The 17910-nt window shown below is 53.8% G+C and overlaps 1 protein-coding gene across 4 annotated transcripts in view; it reads right to left on the bottom strand.

Annotated features, from left to right (window-relative positions):
• The window catches only part of LRFN2 (leucine rich repeat and fibronectin type III domain containing 2), a 190143-nt gene that overhangs the window by 75678 nt on the left and 96555 nt on the right, over nucleotides 1-17910 (bottom strand). For 3 of the 4 annotated variants that reach the window (XR_006597743.1, XR_006597744.1, XR_006597742.1), the window contains exons 2-3: nucleotides 12411-12580; nucleotides 1511-11120 (exon numbers count right to left, since the gene is read on the bottom strand). The exons of the other annotated variant lie outside the window; for it this stretch is intronic. The gene's annotated coding sequence lies outside the window, so the exon portion shown is untranslated. Of the gene's footprint in view, nucleotides 1-1510; nucleotides 11121-12410; nucleotides 12581-17910 lie in introns of those variants that run through there. 4 annotated transcript variants of the gene reach the window in all.

Below are 17910 nucleotides of genomic sequence, written 5' to 3' on the forward strand. Positions count from 1 at the left end.
GAGAGGCTGAGTAACTTACCCAAAGTCACACAGCTAGAAAGCCGAAGTGAGGAAATAATCCATTTGCTGAGTGGGAACCACTGGAAATTTGGGGACAAATAATATAGATGCAGCCCCATCGCTCACAGAGCAGGCAGATGAACCCGCCAAGCAGCCTCCAGTTGGACAGCAACAGGGCTGGGACTTGAATTAGGCATTCTGGTTCTCTGAATTCATTCTGTTCTTTGCTTGACCATAGTCTTGGTTCTCTCTCTCTCTCTCTCTCTCCCCCCTCTGTGTGTGTGTGTGTGTGTGTGTGTGTGTGTGTCTGCATATGTGTACACATGCACACATTTGTGTGAGAAGTCAATCCAGAAACCTATTTTATCCTGATACATTTATTTAATTTGGAACCCGCCAGTGTTTTTGGCTATCCAGCTGATCATATTAGCAGGTCTCGACAAATATACCAATGGAGTTAAACCGAATTGAATCCAGCACAATTCCCTTCCTTGGGCTTCTACGGCCTGGAAATGCAGAAAAATTACACTCCCAGGAGTCAGCGTGGACACACGGTTGAAGGGCAGGCTTTAGAACTTTGTGTGGCTCAAGACCACATGCCTGCACTTACCAGCTGGGAAACCTTGGGCTGGTTGCTTAACTTCTCTGTGCCTCAGTCCTTTCATTGTAAAGGGAGACGAGAACGGTTCCCACCCGACCGGATTAAATGAATATAAAGCCCTTAGAACCATGTCTGACACATAGCACTCGATGAATTAGAGTTATTGTCATCACCATGATCATTACAGTTAATAAGAAGAGTGTCTCGCCATCTTTGCGCTGAAACACACTTGGGATGATTCGCTTTCCTCAAGCTGCCAAGTGGGAAAAACCCAGAGGAGGAAGGGTATCAGCCTTCACACGCATGAACTGACACAGTGTCAAGGGCACTGGGACTACAAGGCAGAACACGGGTGATCTAGTCCCAGCTCTGACGTTGGACAAGGCACTCTCTCCACCCCTGACCGCGGCCTCAGTTTTCTCATCTGTAAAATGGGGAGTGGCCCACGTAACCTTCTAGGACCCCCTCTGGCCCTCATTTTCTAGAATTGCTAGGAGTCTCTCTCCTATCTCCTTCCTGCTGTGAGCATCTGATGCTGCCACCCAGGACTCTGAGGGGCACTTTGGGGGTGGGGTGCTATGGGTGGGGGGGGGGGCCATAAACCTGAGCCTGTGTTGTTAGCACCGTGTGGAATGAGCTCCTCATCTTAAGGTAAGGAGGCTGAGACCCAGAGCAAGAACCCATCAAGTTCAGGGTAAGACTGGCCTGGGGCTGCCGGGCTACTGGCTCAGCCCTCATCACAGAGCCGACCTGGAGCCCTCGGCAGGTTAAAGAATGTGCCAGGGTCACCTCGTGTGAAGGGTGGAGCCTGAATTCTAATGCTGGTCCATCTGGCTGCACGCTCTTTCTTCTCTGTGCCGTGGGAGGCCCTGCCAGCCCTGAGAATCCACGCTGCTGAGAGATAAGTTGGGGAAGATAGTTTTGGCTTAAAACCCATGATTTTTTTTTTTTTAAAGGCCTACCTTTAGGAAAACTTCAAGGACCCTTGAGAATTGATGTTGGGGTAGAGACATGTATCTACTCCTCTTCTCCAGAGCCATGGATGGAAGCCTCATGGCCTCCATGGGAAGGCTGAAATCAAACACTGATTGAGCACTTGCTGTGTACCAGGCTTTGTTCTAAGAACTCGGTATATATTTACTCTTTGGCTCTTTTAACAGCACCGGGTTAGACGTTTTCTCCCTGATTTTCAGATGCAGAAATGGAGGCCTGAAAGGTGGTTTCCTACAGCTAGATGCTGGGAAAGCTGGGACTTGGCCCTACCTGTCCGGTCAGGAGCCCAGGCTCTTAATCACCACATAGGCTGCCCTGTAGGTCAGGGATCATGTCTAGCGCCGGGAGAACTTAGAATTTGAGGCCTGACTCTTTGACTGGCTCACCGTGTGATCTCGAAGGAGCCCATGACCTCCGGGCCCCTCATTCCTTCCCCTGGAAATAAGGATAAGACCTTAAAAATGGGTCACACAGAACCCCAACTCTCAGAGGAGGTCCGGTGGGACCTACAAGCACTGGCTAACTGCTGGTTGGGCGTTTACGGCCAAGCCTCGTTCCTCTGAAATTCATAGCAATTAAGATAGAGCCTAAAACAATATCACCTATCTACATCTACAGGGAACGTTAAAAAAATTCTGGGGAAAACATGCACAGAGAACCTTTCTAGAGCACTTACATGTTATTTGCAACTGCCAGGCTAATTTGAGTGAGTCACCCATTGCTGATGGGTCCCTGACAAGTGTCTGGGTCTGTTCAGGAAGACAGATCTTCTGCGGGCTTGGGTCTGGAAGGAAGGAAACTACTTATCGAAAAGCAGCCTCTGGTTCACACTCTCATCAATGCAGACAGGTCCTCCTCTGAGGATCGAAATCAGTATGCATGTGTGTGTGTGTGTGTGTGCGTGCGTGTATGTGTGCATTTTTCTTGCTCAGGATCTTAGAAATTCCAGGGATGGAAAGCCGCTTAAACAATCTGAGGCCCAGGGACTCTAGCTGTGCATGTGGTCCCAGAGCAGCCTGGAAAGGCAGACCTAAGAAGATGGGATCCTCTTCCTCTCCCTTCCAGAGACCCGGTGAGTGTGCTGGATGGAGGCTGTCAGGGCAAGATCAAGGTGGGGGTTGCCCACATATGAGAGGTCCCTATGCTGGGGCTGGAAACTCAGGCCCACAACCCAGTGAAGCAGATATCATTATTGACCCGGTCCCACAGTGGGGAAACCAAGGTACAGTTGCTAACTAGTTTACCCACATGGCTGGAAGACCAAGGATGTTACGGAGCCAGGCAGTGTGGCTCTGGGAGTCGGAACTTTTGTTTCCTGTGTCTCCTGGATGCATGTCAAATGCCATGTAGATGAAGGGGGTACTTTTAGGCAGGGGGAGGGAGGATGGGGCGTGGAAAATCTTGACCTCTGAAGTTTCCTCCTCCTGGTGGGCCTAAGTCTGAACAGGGATTCTCGGGGGGTTACTGTGCATAGAACCAGACCGGACTGACAAGCCCTGAGGAGTCCCCAGTTCTCAAAATAGGATCTGGAAGATGGAGGGTAGATGGATCTGCCTCAGGAGAGGGAACCATGGCCTGGGGGTCCTAAAGCCCACGTGCAGAAGCTTCCACCACCTTCCTCAGGGGTTCAACCACATCCTCTCTTCAGGGGGAGCCTTCCTCTGACACCCCCACCCAACCTGTCTACCCAGCCTTCTCTTCTTGGCAAAGAGTGCAAAACCAGCAAATAAAATCTTCAAACTTGTTGTCCTTTTTCTTTTTCGGAGATGTCACTGGTCTGCGGTTGCCATGGTGACACCTGCCAGCTTCTCTGAAGTCAGCACTCCGCTACCTCCAGCGGCCTTGGCAGCCTCCCCCCACTGCGCCCTCCCCTCCTACTCATCCCTCGCCCCGCCTGTGCCTGCACCCCTCCCCTCGCCTGCCCTCACAGGTCCCCGGGCCCAGCCTCTCGTTCCTCCTGGCCAGGTGTGGCGGGTCAGAAGCCACGGGCGGGCAGAGTGGGAGATGGTTCGGGCTTGGGTCAAGGAGCACTTCAGAGGAACCGGGCACACAGGCGGGGAAGTGACTGTAGTGAGGTCCTGGGTGGCACGGGCCTGCCAGAGGTGCCCGGACATGCCTGAGTCACCCAAGGGGCCATGCCCTGTCCCTGCTGAAGCCTCCTCTGTCCTTTGGAGTTCTCTCCTCTTCCTCCAAAGCCTAGAAGGCTCCAGGGTGGTTGAGAAGAAAGAATCTGTGAAAACTGGTTAGCTTGACCCTTGGGTAAGCTATTTCACCGCTCAGAGCCTCACTTTCCCCATCCACAAAATGGGTGACTAAGATTTAACATTGATGCTGTGGGGCATCAATGAGAAACTGCGTGTAAAAACCAGATACACGATAGATGCTGGAGGGACTTCCCTTCCCTTCTCTCTGTTTCCCCTTGTTTCCACCCCCTTCTCCTGCCATTTGTTTCTCTCCCTTCTCCACTGCCCTCCCTGCCCTGTCTCTTCTCCACTCCCGCCTCCCCAGGCTTTACTGGGAAGGCAGCTAGTGGGGCCAGCAGCACCCTCACAGCCTGGCCTCCATTCTTCCCGGGGTCACGGGGCTTCTTGGGGAAGGGGGTGGGAGATGCCCGGCCTCCAGAAGGGACAGCCCTGGTCTGATGGGGAGCCAGTGGGAGCACGAGAACAACAGTGATGGCAAGCGACAGCATTTATTGAGCACTTACAATGTGCCAGACTCTATTTGAGGAGCTTTCGGTAAATCAGCTCATTTAATTGTCACATCACCCCTAGGAGACACTTACTATTGCCATCCCCGATTTTGCATCTAAAAAAAAAAAAAAGAAGAAGAAGTGGCAGGAAATGAGGGGCAGCGATTCTGTGGCGTGGACCTGACAGGAGAGTCGGGGAGAGGGAGGGGGAGGCCTGGCAGCTCAGAGGCTGGAACTTCCCTTCCTTTCTTGGGGCTCAGTTAGCTTCGAGACAGGTTCTGCTGTGATATCCCAAACACGCACAAGGGGCATCTGACTCCCGGGGAGCATTCTTGGTCCAAGTGCAAGGTGACCCCCAGAGTCTCTCCCACCATCTGCCTTTGGAATCTAACAAGGTGCCTGACTCAGAGGGGATGGCTGTCTCTCGTCCACTCTACCCGCCGGGTGTGGGGCTGTCTCGGCATGCACAGTGGGCACACAGCTCTCGGTCTCCGTTGGCACAACCTGTACCCAGGGGTTCAGTAAGAGGCTTCCTGTCACCCCTGAGTCCCCAATGCCAAGGAAACGATCATGTTCCAGGGGCGAGGATTTACTAGCGGGCAGACAGCAGGCCCTGACAGGGACAGAGTGTGGTGACAGGTCGAGGGACAGAGCTGGCTGAGAGCTCTCATCTCCGGAGGCCTCTGCCCGGTTACTGCTCATCAGTGTTTCTCTGTCCCTGGCCATTGGCTGCTCTGATTTTGAGGAGGGAGAGCTCCTCGGTGGATCTGCCCCCGCCTTCTGAGTTCAGAGCAGGGTCTCTGGATGGCTGGCCAGCACCTCTCACACTTAGAGGCACACATGAAATATCTGGGGACTCCAGAAAAAAAGGTCCTGATCCGGGAGGTCTGGGTGAGGCCACAGATGCTGCATTGCTAGCTGTCTGGACACTATTTGCAGGTAGTGAGAGCCCGGATGTCCCAGGACTGCCCTTTAGGACCAGACTTTGAGAATCTAGGCTCAAGGGCTCTCTGGAGCCACACAGGGCCTCCAGGCCTTCTCCTTCAGGAGCTAGACACTGGACAGTTCTTAGCTGCTGCTTACTAATCACACAGGCCTACCCATGAGCACATTTAAACTAAGACCACGAGCTTTGAGCCATGGAATCCAACATCTGGTCCCTTCCTTGGAGGATGCAATCCTCGCAGACTCTGCTGGCCTCACACGCTGACACACTTGCCCAGGTGACAGCCGCACAGACAGGCTCTGCCATCCACACTCCTCCTCAGCCCGATCGCACAGAAGCTGACAGAGGTCAGGAGAGATGGGGAAGCTCGGGGAAGACACGCAAAGCATCCAAATGTAGTCTTGGCTACTGCAAAAGCCCCCAGATGAGGATTTGTGGGTCACAGCGAATCTCTAACGGAAGAGGCTAAGGATAGGGAAGAACCCTGCATTTGCTGTCTACATCGCATTCCAACCTTGCTCGTTAACCTACTTCCTTTTGGGTTTACCCTTCTATCTACAGAAGGGTATTTCTCATCTGGATGGTGTCTAGAAAAGGTTCCAGTCATCGGGGCGTGAGGGTCTGTGTGCACACAGGCCTAGGAGAATGGACCAGATGACGTCTCAAGGTCACTCACAAGTCGGAGGGAGCTATGGATTCCCTGCCATCTCCTGGGCATCATGGAAAGAAAAAGGCCCTTCCCTACTGCAGTTTGTGGTCTTGGCTTTGATTAAATCTCGAGATTAATTTTTCCCAGTGACAGAGTGGCCAGCCTGGAAGCCATAATCCCTTCAGTAGTTCAACATGTTTATGAGGGTGAGAGAATGCTTAATGCTGCAGTTAAAATGCTAAGCTGAGTAATCAGTTCATTAGGAATTTACTCAATATGTTTGCTGTCTGCAGCTGGGCCCTACTCCCCTGGATAGAGATAAATCAGCAGACAATGCAGCCAGTGACAAGATAAACTCTTCCCACGTTGACGGGCGACTCTCAGAAATGCCCTGGCCCGGAGGAGAGTTCTGGCCCAGCACCCCACGCAGTCTTGGACCAGGGAAGGCTGCTGGCTAGAGTCGGGGAGAACTCTTGGTGTGGAGTATGCCCAGAGGCTGGACTTCAAGTCCCCAGAAGAACACAGGGTGAATCGGGCCAGCTGCAGCTCAAGGGTCCTTGGTTATCATGAGCCGATGAGCCGGGGTGTCTTGGGTTAGGTTCTCCCAGAAGGAGACCCTGAGATAAGGAGTCGAGGGCACATAGTTTCCTGGGGAGGTGGTCCCTGAAAACACAGGAGGGGTGTAGGGGAGGTGAGGTGGGAAAGAGATGGCAGCAGATAAAAAGTGTGTTCTCAAGCACATTACAATGGTGGGTAACTGGAGCTCAGTCCCATTGGGACCTCTGGGTGACTGTATAGGATCCGTATCAGTGTTCTCCCTGCTGAAGAATAAGGGATGGGAGGGCCCATCAGTCAGTGTTTGAGAGCGGCTCTCACAGTGAAATTCTCCAGCACCGCTGGCCTGTGTACCTGTCTGGGCAGAGCATGTGCCAGTGGCCAGAGAAGGCCCTCAAGCCACAGATGCAAGGGGAGTGGGGCAGTGGGAGCAGGTGTGAACCAAAATGGTGGGATCAAAGCAGGACCCAATGGGACTACAATCCCCACAAGAGTAATCTTAGAGGAGACCTGAGACCCGTGGACTAATGCATTTCAATTTCTGATGCTAGAGAGGAGAATGGAGGTGTCTCTGAAAAGGGTGGGACCCCTGGCTCCCAAAGCACAGGGATTTTCTGGGGAACTTGGCAGGTGGCACGGCCTCCTGGGGGCTTCATTCGGGCTTATGGATGGCTTCTGGGATGGCGGGTAGCTCAGAGGCACTGTGCCTAGGTCAGAAATGAACAGGATGCTGGAGATGTGCCAGCCACTTCTCTGGGTGGAGAACGGCCAACAGAGATGCCCTGTGGTCAGGATGGAGCACCTCGATTGCAATTTTAATAAATCATCTGGAAGACAGAGTACACAGCGAGAGCTGGGAATCTGCAAATGGCACTAAGTTTTTTGGGGGAAGTGAAATGTCAAGCCAATGGGGATACACACTACAGAATCCCACAAGGGTGTGTGTGAGTGGGTAGAAAAGTGACAGATGAGATTCGGTGTGGGCAAGTGTAAGATAGTGTATTTAAAGACAAATATCTCAAACTCTATAGGACTTCCTTCTGAGATGATGCATACCACGGTGGTTTATTTTAGGGAGAGTGAGGAGGGGAAAGAGAACTGACATTTATGGAGTGGCTACTAGGTGCCAGGTGTCCCATGGGTTTTGTTGAATTTTCTGCATGCGCAATGAGGAAACGTGGTTCAGAGGCATGGAGTAAGTTGCTCAAGGCCACATAGTTGGGGGTGGGGCTGAGATTCTGATTCAGTCTGTGTTCTGTCTGGTCTGTTCCCTGAGGATATGAGCCCGATAGGTGAAGGGACCCAAAGACCACCAGGGACCAGCCACATTAGGAAGACACTGGAAACAGAGATGACAGAGGTTCCTGGTTTCCCCTTCCCCTTTGGCCAGTCCTGCACAGTTTTTTTTTTTTTTTTTTTTTTTTTTTTGCTCATTCTTTCAACAAAACTTTGTCCCGTTCCAGGCCCTTCTGGGCCATCTCTTTTCTTTATCTATTCCCTTTGCCTTGGGGAAATACCATCCTATGCTGATGAGTCTGAGTTCCTGTCCCCAGCCCTAGCCTCACCCAGAGCTCTAGACTCACAATTTGACTCTCAGGACATCTCCCCAGGGTGCCTAACAGGCATCCCGGGCCTATCAGGGCCATAAACAATTGCTTCCTGTCCCCACCCCCACCCCCACCCTCAGCCTCTGTTTCCCTGGTCTTCCTCATCTCCAGAAATGGCAACCCCAGGGAGTCTATCCTTCCCCTCAACAAAATGAACCAGTCCTGAGATCAACGAAAGGGAGGAGAGGTGGGCAGATAGCTGTGAAAGGTGTAGGACCCCTTCTTTTTGGAAAGAGGAAGGTGTGAAGGGATGGTCAGAAGCCCAAGGAACTGTGACCTAGGGCGGTAAGCCATCAGTGGGTTTCATCAGCAAATCCAAGGATGGTGGGATCGGGTGGATGGCTGGGATTAGGGGTCGCTCTCAAAAGTGGGGAAAGATAGATGATAGGAGCAAACCAAAGGGGGCCCCAAGCCCACCATCCATTGCCAGACTGGGAGACCCACCCCCCTTCCCCGGCTCCCTGCTTCTCTCTGTCTCATCTAAACCCCGCTTCTTCTCTATGGTCCTGGGGCTACAGGGCCATGAGAGAGTAAGCGGTCCTGCTTCGTGAGCCCCGGAATGGAGAGTGGGGCCCCCAGGCCCACCTGGCTGGTGCGCAGCAGGCCCCAGGCCTCCCAGCCACAGCAGCATCCCCAGTTCTTCCCCAGCCGGGGGATGAGAAGGAGAGGGAATAGTTCCTCTTGTTGGGAAGATGAAGCCAAACGAAAAAAAGCTGTAAAGTCACTGGATTGGAAAATGAGAAAGCAGAATAAATAGGCTCTTGGGAGGGAAATAGGTCTTCCCTGCTCTTTGAACAGGAATAAACAGGGAGAGTGCCTGTCAGGAGGGGACCCTAGCCAGGAAATAGGTGGCTTGGCCCCATCAGGGGCCACGGGGAGAGGGTGCCAGGGGGGCTGAATCTTCTCTCCAGCCCACTCCTTCCTTCTCTGGGGCCACCAGGCAGCAGGGACCCTGTCTGCTGGCCATCTGCCTGTCCCCTCCCCATCCATGCCCTGCCTGCCCTTCCCTCTGCCTCTGCTCCACTGAAACAAAGACACCTCTCAGCCTCACTTCCCGTGAGAGGACTTTCTATGCCTCTCACTTCTCATACCTGGCCGAGGCACAGCCATCTGACAGATTCACTCTCTACCTGTCCCCACACACCCTGGGCACCTGCCTGCCTCTCCGTCCCTTGACTGAGCCATTTGCCCAGCTTCCCATGGCCCAGAGTGTGTAATCAATCTATATTTCAAATGTCTCCTCCTCCAGGAAGCCCCTCCCTTGATCCCTACAACCCTCAGGTAGAATGAATGCTTCCTCCCTGTACCCATTGCGCATCAGGGGTGATTCCAGTTATGGCACAAGCCCCCGGGTCTGGTCTGGAGGTGAAACACAACCCGTATAGAGTCTGACCTCCTCTGTCTCCTTGAGAGAAGGTCCACTCCTGTATCTCCCAAGGCTTCAGCGTGGTGGGCTAGGTCTTGACTGGGATCCAGGCTCACCCTGGGGAGCGGGACATGGGAGGAGCTAACCCAAGGAGGGGAAAGACTCAGCCACACAAGAGCACCTGCTGGCATATTTCCCCTGTCCCCCCGCGACACACAGAGGCACACAGAGACAGACAGACGGACACCCCCACGCAGCCTGCCTCCCTCTCACTGCCTCTCTGTTTCCCTACTGGTCCACTTTATCGTACTTAAAAACCGGTGATGATCTCCCACCAAAATAAAGTCATCACACAGCTAAACACCAGAGCACCCCTTTCGTCTAAGCACCCAGCGCTCTCCACACCTCAGCACTGTAAGATACTTCGAACAAGCTCGTCCAGCCCCTTCGCTTCACAGATGAGGAAACTGAGGCCCAGAGTGGGGCAGTGTCTGCATGAGGTGGCACAGCTAAGAGTGGCCGTCGGGGACACAAGGCGGAGCTGCTGACACCACCCCAGTTTCGCCTGGAGGAGGGGGACCGGGCATCCAAGATGGTGAGGGAGGGGAGGAGAGCTGGGCAGCCCAGGGCCCTGGGGACACAAGGAGGGCCGGCTTGGTTAGGAGATAAGTGGGAAGGGACACAGGTCACACTTGGTGCTCCCAGAAAACACTCCTCCCCGATTCTCTTCGTCTCCCTTTGAGGTAAATGCCTTCCCTCAGGGTCTGTCTTCCCCGGACTTCCTCTGCCTGATTTGGGGGGAAAAATAACAACGAAAAGGTGGAAAGTAGAGACCAGAAAGAAGGTCTACCCGCCAGCTCCTGGCTCCTCCCTCACGTCTGTCTGTCCATCTGTCTCCATTCCCTTCCCCTGTCTGACTCACCCACCCTGCCTACTCCCTGCATGTCTCCCGGGGGCTCCCAGCTTCAGGCTTCCCACCGGGACCCCCTCACCCACATCTGTTCCTCCCGTGTCCTGCCCTCCACAGCCACTTCCAGAAGTCTCTCTGGGGGCCCCCTCTCTTGTCTCTGCCGTCTGTCCCTCCATCTGCCAGGACTTCCCAGGCTGGGGTCGGGAGGGCCCCCGCTGGCCCTGAGCCTGACAGGGAGGGAGGTCAGCCAGCTCCAGGGGGAAGGAGGGCCCTGACTGACAGGCTGCTTCCGGCAAGCCTGATGGACAAGTCAGGCCCTGGTGCAAGCAAACATCTTGTCAGTGTCCCTCGGAGGCCGGGGAGGAAATGGGACCAATTAATCCACATTTGCCTCTCCAGATTGGAGTACAAGTGGGGAGATGGAAGAATTAACCTTTTCAAAAATGTAATTTCATAAAATCATCTCACTTGGCACAGACTCTCTCTTTATTACTATTATTTATGGCCATGTCCGTGCCTCAGGCCAGCAGGGGTGTGGAGAGACAGAGGAGGGGCAGAGCGGCGGTGGCGGGGTGGGGGGGGGGGTCCGGGAGAGAGGAAGAGCCCCTCTGACCGCAGCCCTCATCACAGGTGACAGCTCCTCCGGAGAAGTGCTCCTCCCTGGGACCGAATCTCCAGTCACTCCCAGCCATCACACGAGGGAACTGCTATCGTGTCCCTCCTCAGCCCCAAGCGTCTCCATGTTGCCTCTTCTCTTTCTGGAGTGCACCAGGTCCTTCGGCAGCCCCACCGTGCCCAGGCCTGCCAGGACAGGAACATCAGAGGACCCACCGCCAAAGAATTGTTCCCAGGCTCAGACAAAGGGCATCAGGCTCCCTCTGGTGCCCACACGTCTGGGGTGAGGCAGCCCCTGGCCTTCCCCACCTCCATTACCTGCCTGACCTCCCAGCTTCCCTGGCTGCCACCTGACTCAGCCTGTGGTGACCCCTCATGTCCTTGACTCCTTCAGAGTCTGTGCTGCTCACCTGTAAAATGGGGGAGCATGCTTGGAGGCAGGAGGGACAGCAAGGTGACCAGTGTGGCCGCGCGGGTGAGGAGAAGGGAGGGGAGTAGCAACAAGGGTAGGGTGGGATCACACAGGGCCTTGCAGGCCATCCTTAGGACTTGAGCTTTTATTCTGAATGAACTGGGAGCCAGTGCAGGATCTGGAGCAGAGGACAGGCATGACGTGCCTTATATTTTCAAAACTGTTGCTCCTGTGTTCTCTAGGACCTGGTCTGCCCAAGCTGCTCCATTCCCTGCCCCGCAGATCTCCTCCCCCTCTCTGGGACCCCACGGCCCCCTCCCTTCACTCACTTAATAATGTTCACTGGGTGTCTATCTCAGAGTGTGCCTGAGAGGCAGGGAAGGAGAAAGATGTGCCCCTGCCCTTGTCAAGACCTCCTGCTTGTGGAAGAGATAAGAATCCCTCCCCAGTAGCTCCTAGAAAGACTACTAAGTAGCCCTCTAGCGTCCCAGGCCCTGCCTCCACTCAGCCACTATTTTGCTGTGTGACTTTGGGTAAGCGGCCTACCCTCTCTGAGTTTCTGTTTTCCCTGGAAAATCAAGGGTTTGGACCCTGCAGTCTAAGGTCCTTTCCAGCCAGGCCACTAATTCTCTTGGATCAATGGAGGAGGAGGAGGTGGAGGAGGAGGAGGAGGAGAAGGAGGAGGAGGGGGAGGAAGATTAAGGCAGGATTTCCCACAGGAGAGAGGAGCCCTCACCTGAGGTGGGTAAAGCGGGGAGGTGAGATTCCCTCCTCCCTGTCAATTCCAGATCCTCCTCTCCTTCCTGCTCAGTTGCACCCCCCCCCACCCCCACCCCGCAGCTTCCCCTGCTGCATCCCCTCCCCCCACCCCCAGCCCCTCCCAGCCCCCTCTCTGGCACTGAGCAGGAAGCACATTAAACCTGCCAGGTCAAATCAGATCAGCATGTGCGACAATTTAACAAAGGATGGATCTGGCGTATGTGTGTGGTTTTTAAATAGAGGTTCCTTGGTGCTGGTTGTTTCACGCAGAATGAAAACAATTGATTATCTTTAGAGCCACTTACTGAAGCTTATCGGCCTTGATACAAACGGCCTGGGGTTTCCAGGGGCTCAGCTCCGGTCACCAGCTCTGGGGCCTGCAACAGCCGGGTTCTGAGGGAGGGGGGTGAGCATCACAGCTCGGCAGCATGGCAACCAGGGCCCCTTCCTCTGCTGGGGGCCGAGCGCGGCAGATCTGGAAGGACAGGGAAACCAAATTCCTTGCCTTAGGGGAGCTTCCAGCCTAGCGCTAGTGTGGAAAGTGGACAATCACAAGTCAATGTACACATTCTAAGATGTCAGGTAGTAAGTGACATGTGCTTCCAGGAAACATAAAGCAGGTTAAGGACTTGGAGGCGAATGAAGGATGAGGCACGGGGGCTCTATAGACAGGCCGGTCGGGGAAGGTCTGTCCTAGGAAGGGATGTGCGAGAGGGCTGAGTTTGCCGACATCAGGGGTGAGGGGGAAGGGCTTCAGGGCAGAGGGGACATCCTGGAATCCTCTGGGCACTGGGGCCAGAACTGAGGTGGGGGTCAGTGACAGGAAGTGAGCCCTCTGCCCCTGCCCACCCATCCCGGCCTTCTGCCTCAGTTTCCCTGCCAGTATGCTGCTATACTGAGAGTCTTGACTTGTGCTCCGGCTCATCTGGCTGAGACAATGAGATCTGTGTGACACTTACCAGCCCCTTCCCATGAGCACAGGTACTATTTCCCGTATACCAGCTCAGGTGAGGCTCCCCTGTCCATGGGCAGATGGCTCAAACCCATGAAGGGATGTCCAGCTGGCTTTGAATACTGCCTTCAGCCTCCATGTCCCCCATTACTGAGCTTGACCTGTTGGTCTGGACATGCTCCCCGATACAGAGTCCTGTCTAGCACCTTTCTTCTCATAGGTGAGGCCCAGTAGGACCTACAAAAAGCCCCTGTGCTCCACAGCACCTCTGGAAACCCTCCAACTCTATCTCCCCACCTCCTCCCAATCCTTCCATCTCCTAGTCTGGTTTTTGTCCCACTGCCTTGCAGAGAGCTTCTGTCTCTTGGCCACACTGATGTCTTGCTTGGGCAGTCCACTTAGCTGGGTGCTGGCCTCACCCCTGCATGCTGACTTCCAGCCTGTGGGTCCATCCTGCCTTACCCATGTCCAGCCCAGGCTCTAGGAGTCTGGTCATGGCCAAGTCCCTGCTTGCAGTTCATCTCTGGACCCAGATCTGCTCCACCCCTCACCCCAGGACAGACCTTGTAGCTGGGTATCTCTCAGCCATCTCTTCATGGCTTTCATCTGAGCTTAGCCCCCTCTGATGATGGGACAATGACATCCTTTAGTTCTGGGAAAGCCCTAGGGACGGGCTGGAGAGGAGCTTCCCGCTAATGCTGTGGTCAGTCTTGTGTTTTAGAAACCTCAGGGAGGGGTGCCTGGGTGGCTCGGTCGGTTGAGCGTCCGACTTCGGCTCAGGTCATGATCTCACAGTCCATGAGTTCGAGCCCCACGTCGGGCTCTGTGCTGACAGCTCAGAGCCTGGAGCTTGTTTCAGATTCTGTGTCTCCCTCTCTCTCTGCCCCTCCCCCGCTCATGCTCTGTCTCTCTCTGTCTCAAAAATAAAATGAAAACATTAAAAAAAAAAGAAAAAGAAAAAAAAAAGAAACCTCAGGGAAAAGCAGCAGAGAATGGGAAGGGAGGTTTGCAGGGGTGATGGAGCCCAGGTCCAGTGGGAGGCAGGACACCTGGCTCTGTTCTTGGCTCTGCTCTTGGATAAACAGAACTCTTGTTCCTTACACATAAAACAAGGGCCGCTGGATTCCATCAGTGGTTCTCTGTGTGCCACGGACGGGTCCATGGAACTTTCTCAAAGCCCCCCCACCCCAGCCCCGAGGCTGGAGGTGAGAGGAAGGGGCTGAATCTCCCCCACCCTATTTCCAAACAGTAGCTATACTTGAACTTCTGCTGTTGTCCGAGCTGCCCCAAAGTGCTTCCTGCAAACAAGAGGTGAGAGTCTTCCAAAGTCTTTCAAAACCACTTTCCTGGATGGATGACTTTGAAATTTTAAGAATTAAAGATTAGTCACCAGTTGACCTCGGCACCTTGGTGTCCACACTGTCTCTCTCTCTCTCTCCTCACCAATATTCTGACCATCGTTCTCAACATCTTTAGTGTCCCTGCAGATGATCTGTCCAACACCTTGGACCCTCGACTCATTGACCACCCCCCCTTAGCACCAAAGATCTTTTCCTGCCCTTCCCACCCTTCCCTGCACATGGTCACACTGTACACCTCATCCATCATCACCAGTAACAGCCTCTCCTCTAACTTCTCCACCTCAAAATAGATACATAAATATAGTCTCGACTTCAAGGACCCCTGTGTGACTTCCCCTCCAGGACTCCAGCACTCCTGCACTCACAATCCTCCCACCTGCTGAGACCCCTTGGTCCACATTCGTCTCGGTCACTATCCAGCAAACACGGTTCTTATGCTCTTTCATTTCTCAGCCCAGATTGCGCAGACCTGCCCCCAAACCATGGCTTTCCTAGCAGCCTGGATGCCCTTGGCCCCCCTCTCCCTCTTTCACAATCACCTGGAAAAACAGCAACCCTGGTTAAACCCAACCATCCACTTGGCGCCTGCAGCCAGTCAGCTGACTGCTCTCTAGGACCCTGGAAAGAACATCACCCCCCCCGCGTGAACTAGTTCAAGTTTATGATGAAGCCTACCTTTGAACGCGGCCAGGTAATGTTTCAGTACTTGCCTAGTAAATTCACTTTCTAACGCTCCATGAAAATTATTTCAAAAATTTCCCTCATTCCTCAAATTACCATTTTCTCTGCTTGCGCCCCGTCCCCATCACCGGATGACAGCTTTGATGCTCACTTCATAGAGAAATCAATGAAATCAGAAACCTGTCTCTTCTTCCCACCCCTAGTTCACCCACCTACCTGCATCTGTTCTCACATTCTCTGCCTTCTTTTCTGTTGAAATGGGTGGGGGCATGGGGGAAGCATCCCCATCGCTTTCTAAGACCAAACCCTCCACTTGTGAACAGGATTCTGTCTCGTCTCATCTTCTCAGGGACTTTCTCCTGCAATGATTCCCTCTGTCCTCTGCATCACCGCTCTCTCTCTCTCTCTCTCTCTGGGTCATCCATTCCCCTTGACAAACATGTCTTGGTAGTTCACATCATAAAGGAAAAACTCTTTCCCTTGACCCCACGTTACCTCCCAGCCCCTTGATTTCCTTGACCTACCCCTGCCCCCAGCAAAAGATTTGCTGGTTTGTCCCATCCCTGTGGCTCCATCCCCACATCTCCAAGGCAAAGGCTTTGATCAAGGTCACTAATGACTTCCTAACATCTCAAACCCAAATGCCAATTCTCTGGTTTTTTCCTTCCCCAATGTCCTCACGGCATCTCACACAACTGCTCCTATCTTCTTTCTAAAATGCTTTTCTAGCATCACACTCCCTTGGTTTGCCCCCAGCCTCACACGTCCCTCCTTCCCAGCCTCCTGTGCCAGCTTCCAGACCTCTACCACCATATTGCCCCAGCACCATCCTCTGGCCCTCCTCTCCCCCTGTCTACACTCTCTTCCCAGCTGATCACATCCAGTGGGATCTTTGTATCTGATGAAGACTCTTAAAATTTTACCTCCAGCCCAGACCTTTCCCCTGGACTTTGTCAGAATTGCACATCCACCTACCAGCTTGCCATCTCTATGTGGATGACCACTGGGCATCTTGAACCAACAGAGAACAACAAATTCCCTCTCCTCATTCCACATCTGCCTCCCTTGGAGCAGTTCCCATCTCCAAAACGCCATGCCAGCCACCCATCCATCTGTTCCTGACTCCTCACACCCCCTCCCCCCAAATGTCCCACCCATCACTACGTTTCTCAGCTCTTCCTCCAGAATCTATCCTGGATCCAATCCCTTCTCACCACCTCACCGCTACCGCCTGCCCCAAGCCACCATCACCTCTCACCCGGACCACGACATTAGTCCCCTAGTTTATGTCCTTCCTATAATTTTGGCCCGCCTCCAATCCGTCCTCCACAGAGCAGCCAGAGGGACCTATCTAAACCGCAATCAGGTCAGGCCGGTGTACTGTTTGAAAACCTTTCCGAGGCTCCTGCTGCACTGAGGATCAAAACAGAGTTTCTCATTGCAGCCTGCAAGGCCCTGTGTGATTCAGCCCCTGGTGACCCCTCCCAGCCTCATGGTTCCCCAGCTCTGTCCCCAGCTCTGTCCTCAGCTCTGTCTGGAAGCTCCGGACACCCTGGCTGTAGCTCATTCCAGCCCTGGGAGCTTTACACTCGCCATTCCTTCTGCTCAGACCCTTCTTCCCCCTCCCCCTCCCCCCTTCCCCCTCCCCCTCTCCCACCCCTACCTTCACATTCTACCTTCATCATTCAGATCTCACTTTCTGTGTCATTTCCCCTGAGAAGCCCCCCTCACCACCTGGTCAAAGGGCCTGTCCCTGAGCCCCACTGTCCATCACCACTTTCCATAACCTGTTCTCTCTTTGCCGTAGGTACTGAAAAGCATCTTGCTGATGTGTATGTGTGTGATTCTTTGCCTCCTCCCACGAGAATAGAAGATGCTCTGACTCTAATCCCAGCACCTAAAAAGCACCTGGCACACAGTAGGTGCTTATTAAGTCGACCTAATGGTCCTAGAACTGCAGTTCCTTGCTGATGGACCTTGAGAAGCCAGTTAAGCCCTCTGTACCTTCCTGATCTATGACATAAGAGTTCTAATATCTATGTGCCTCCAGGGGCCGATACAAGGTTATTGGATGTGCTGGAGCTTTGCAATCTGTAAAGCACCGTGCAAAGGCTTTGGCCCCTACGTGACTCTGCAGAAAAGGAGAGGTGTGTAAAAGGAGGGTCTCATTCTCACCTGCCTGTCTAGCTCAGAAACCTACTCTTCTCATTATCACCATTGCCTCTGTCCCTTGATCCAACCTCAGAGAGCCTCCTTCTGCATTGCTCCGGGTGTTCCTAGGCTCCACCCTGACCAGACCACTCCCCGGCTCTCCCCCTCTGAGGACCCCAGCATCCCTTTCTTCCAGTGTCTCCTCCAAGCGTGCCAGGCGTAGCCCATGGCCCTGTCGATCTCTGCTTGTCCCAGGGACCCTTTTTGTCTTTTCTGCCCCATCCTCAGTCTAGCCTCCCCCCCAATGCCACCCCCACCCAGACACCTACCTCCAAACCTGTCCTGTAGTTTGTTTCCCAGCAGAAGCTGGCTAAGCATTTCTGGGAGTCCCCCATAACTGCATCAGCATCTACTAAGTCCCAGTGCCACACAGAACGCACAGTGATATCCTGTCTCTGGGAGACAGAAAAGCATGTGCTTACAATAGAGCAAGGATGGGGCAAGGAGAGGAAGCTGAGTGCCTGACATTGCCTCAGTTTCCACAGCTGCATGGAGAAGGCTATGCAGTGCAGTGCCCTAGATTTTCCACAACACGCTCCCCCCGCCCAACACACACCGCCCTGTCTTCCTGTCTTCCCCAGGATTGATGCATGGCCTTTG

Source organism: Felis catus, chromosome B2 (assembly GCF_018350175.1).
Source record: "Felis catus isolate Fca126 chromosome B2, F.catus_Fca126_mat1.0, whole genome shotgun sequence".
Lineage (NCBI taxonomy): Eukaryota > Metazoa > Chordata > Mammalia > Carnivora > Felidae > Felis > Felis catus.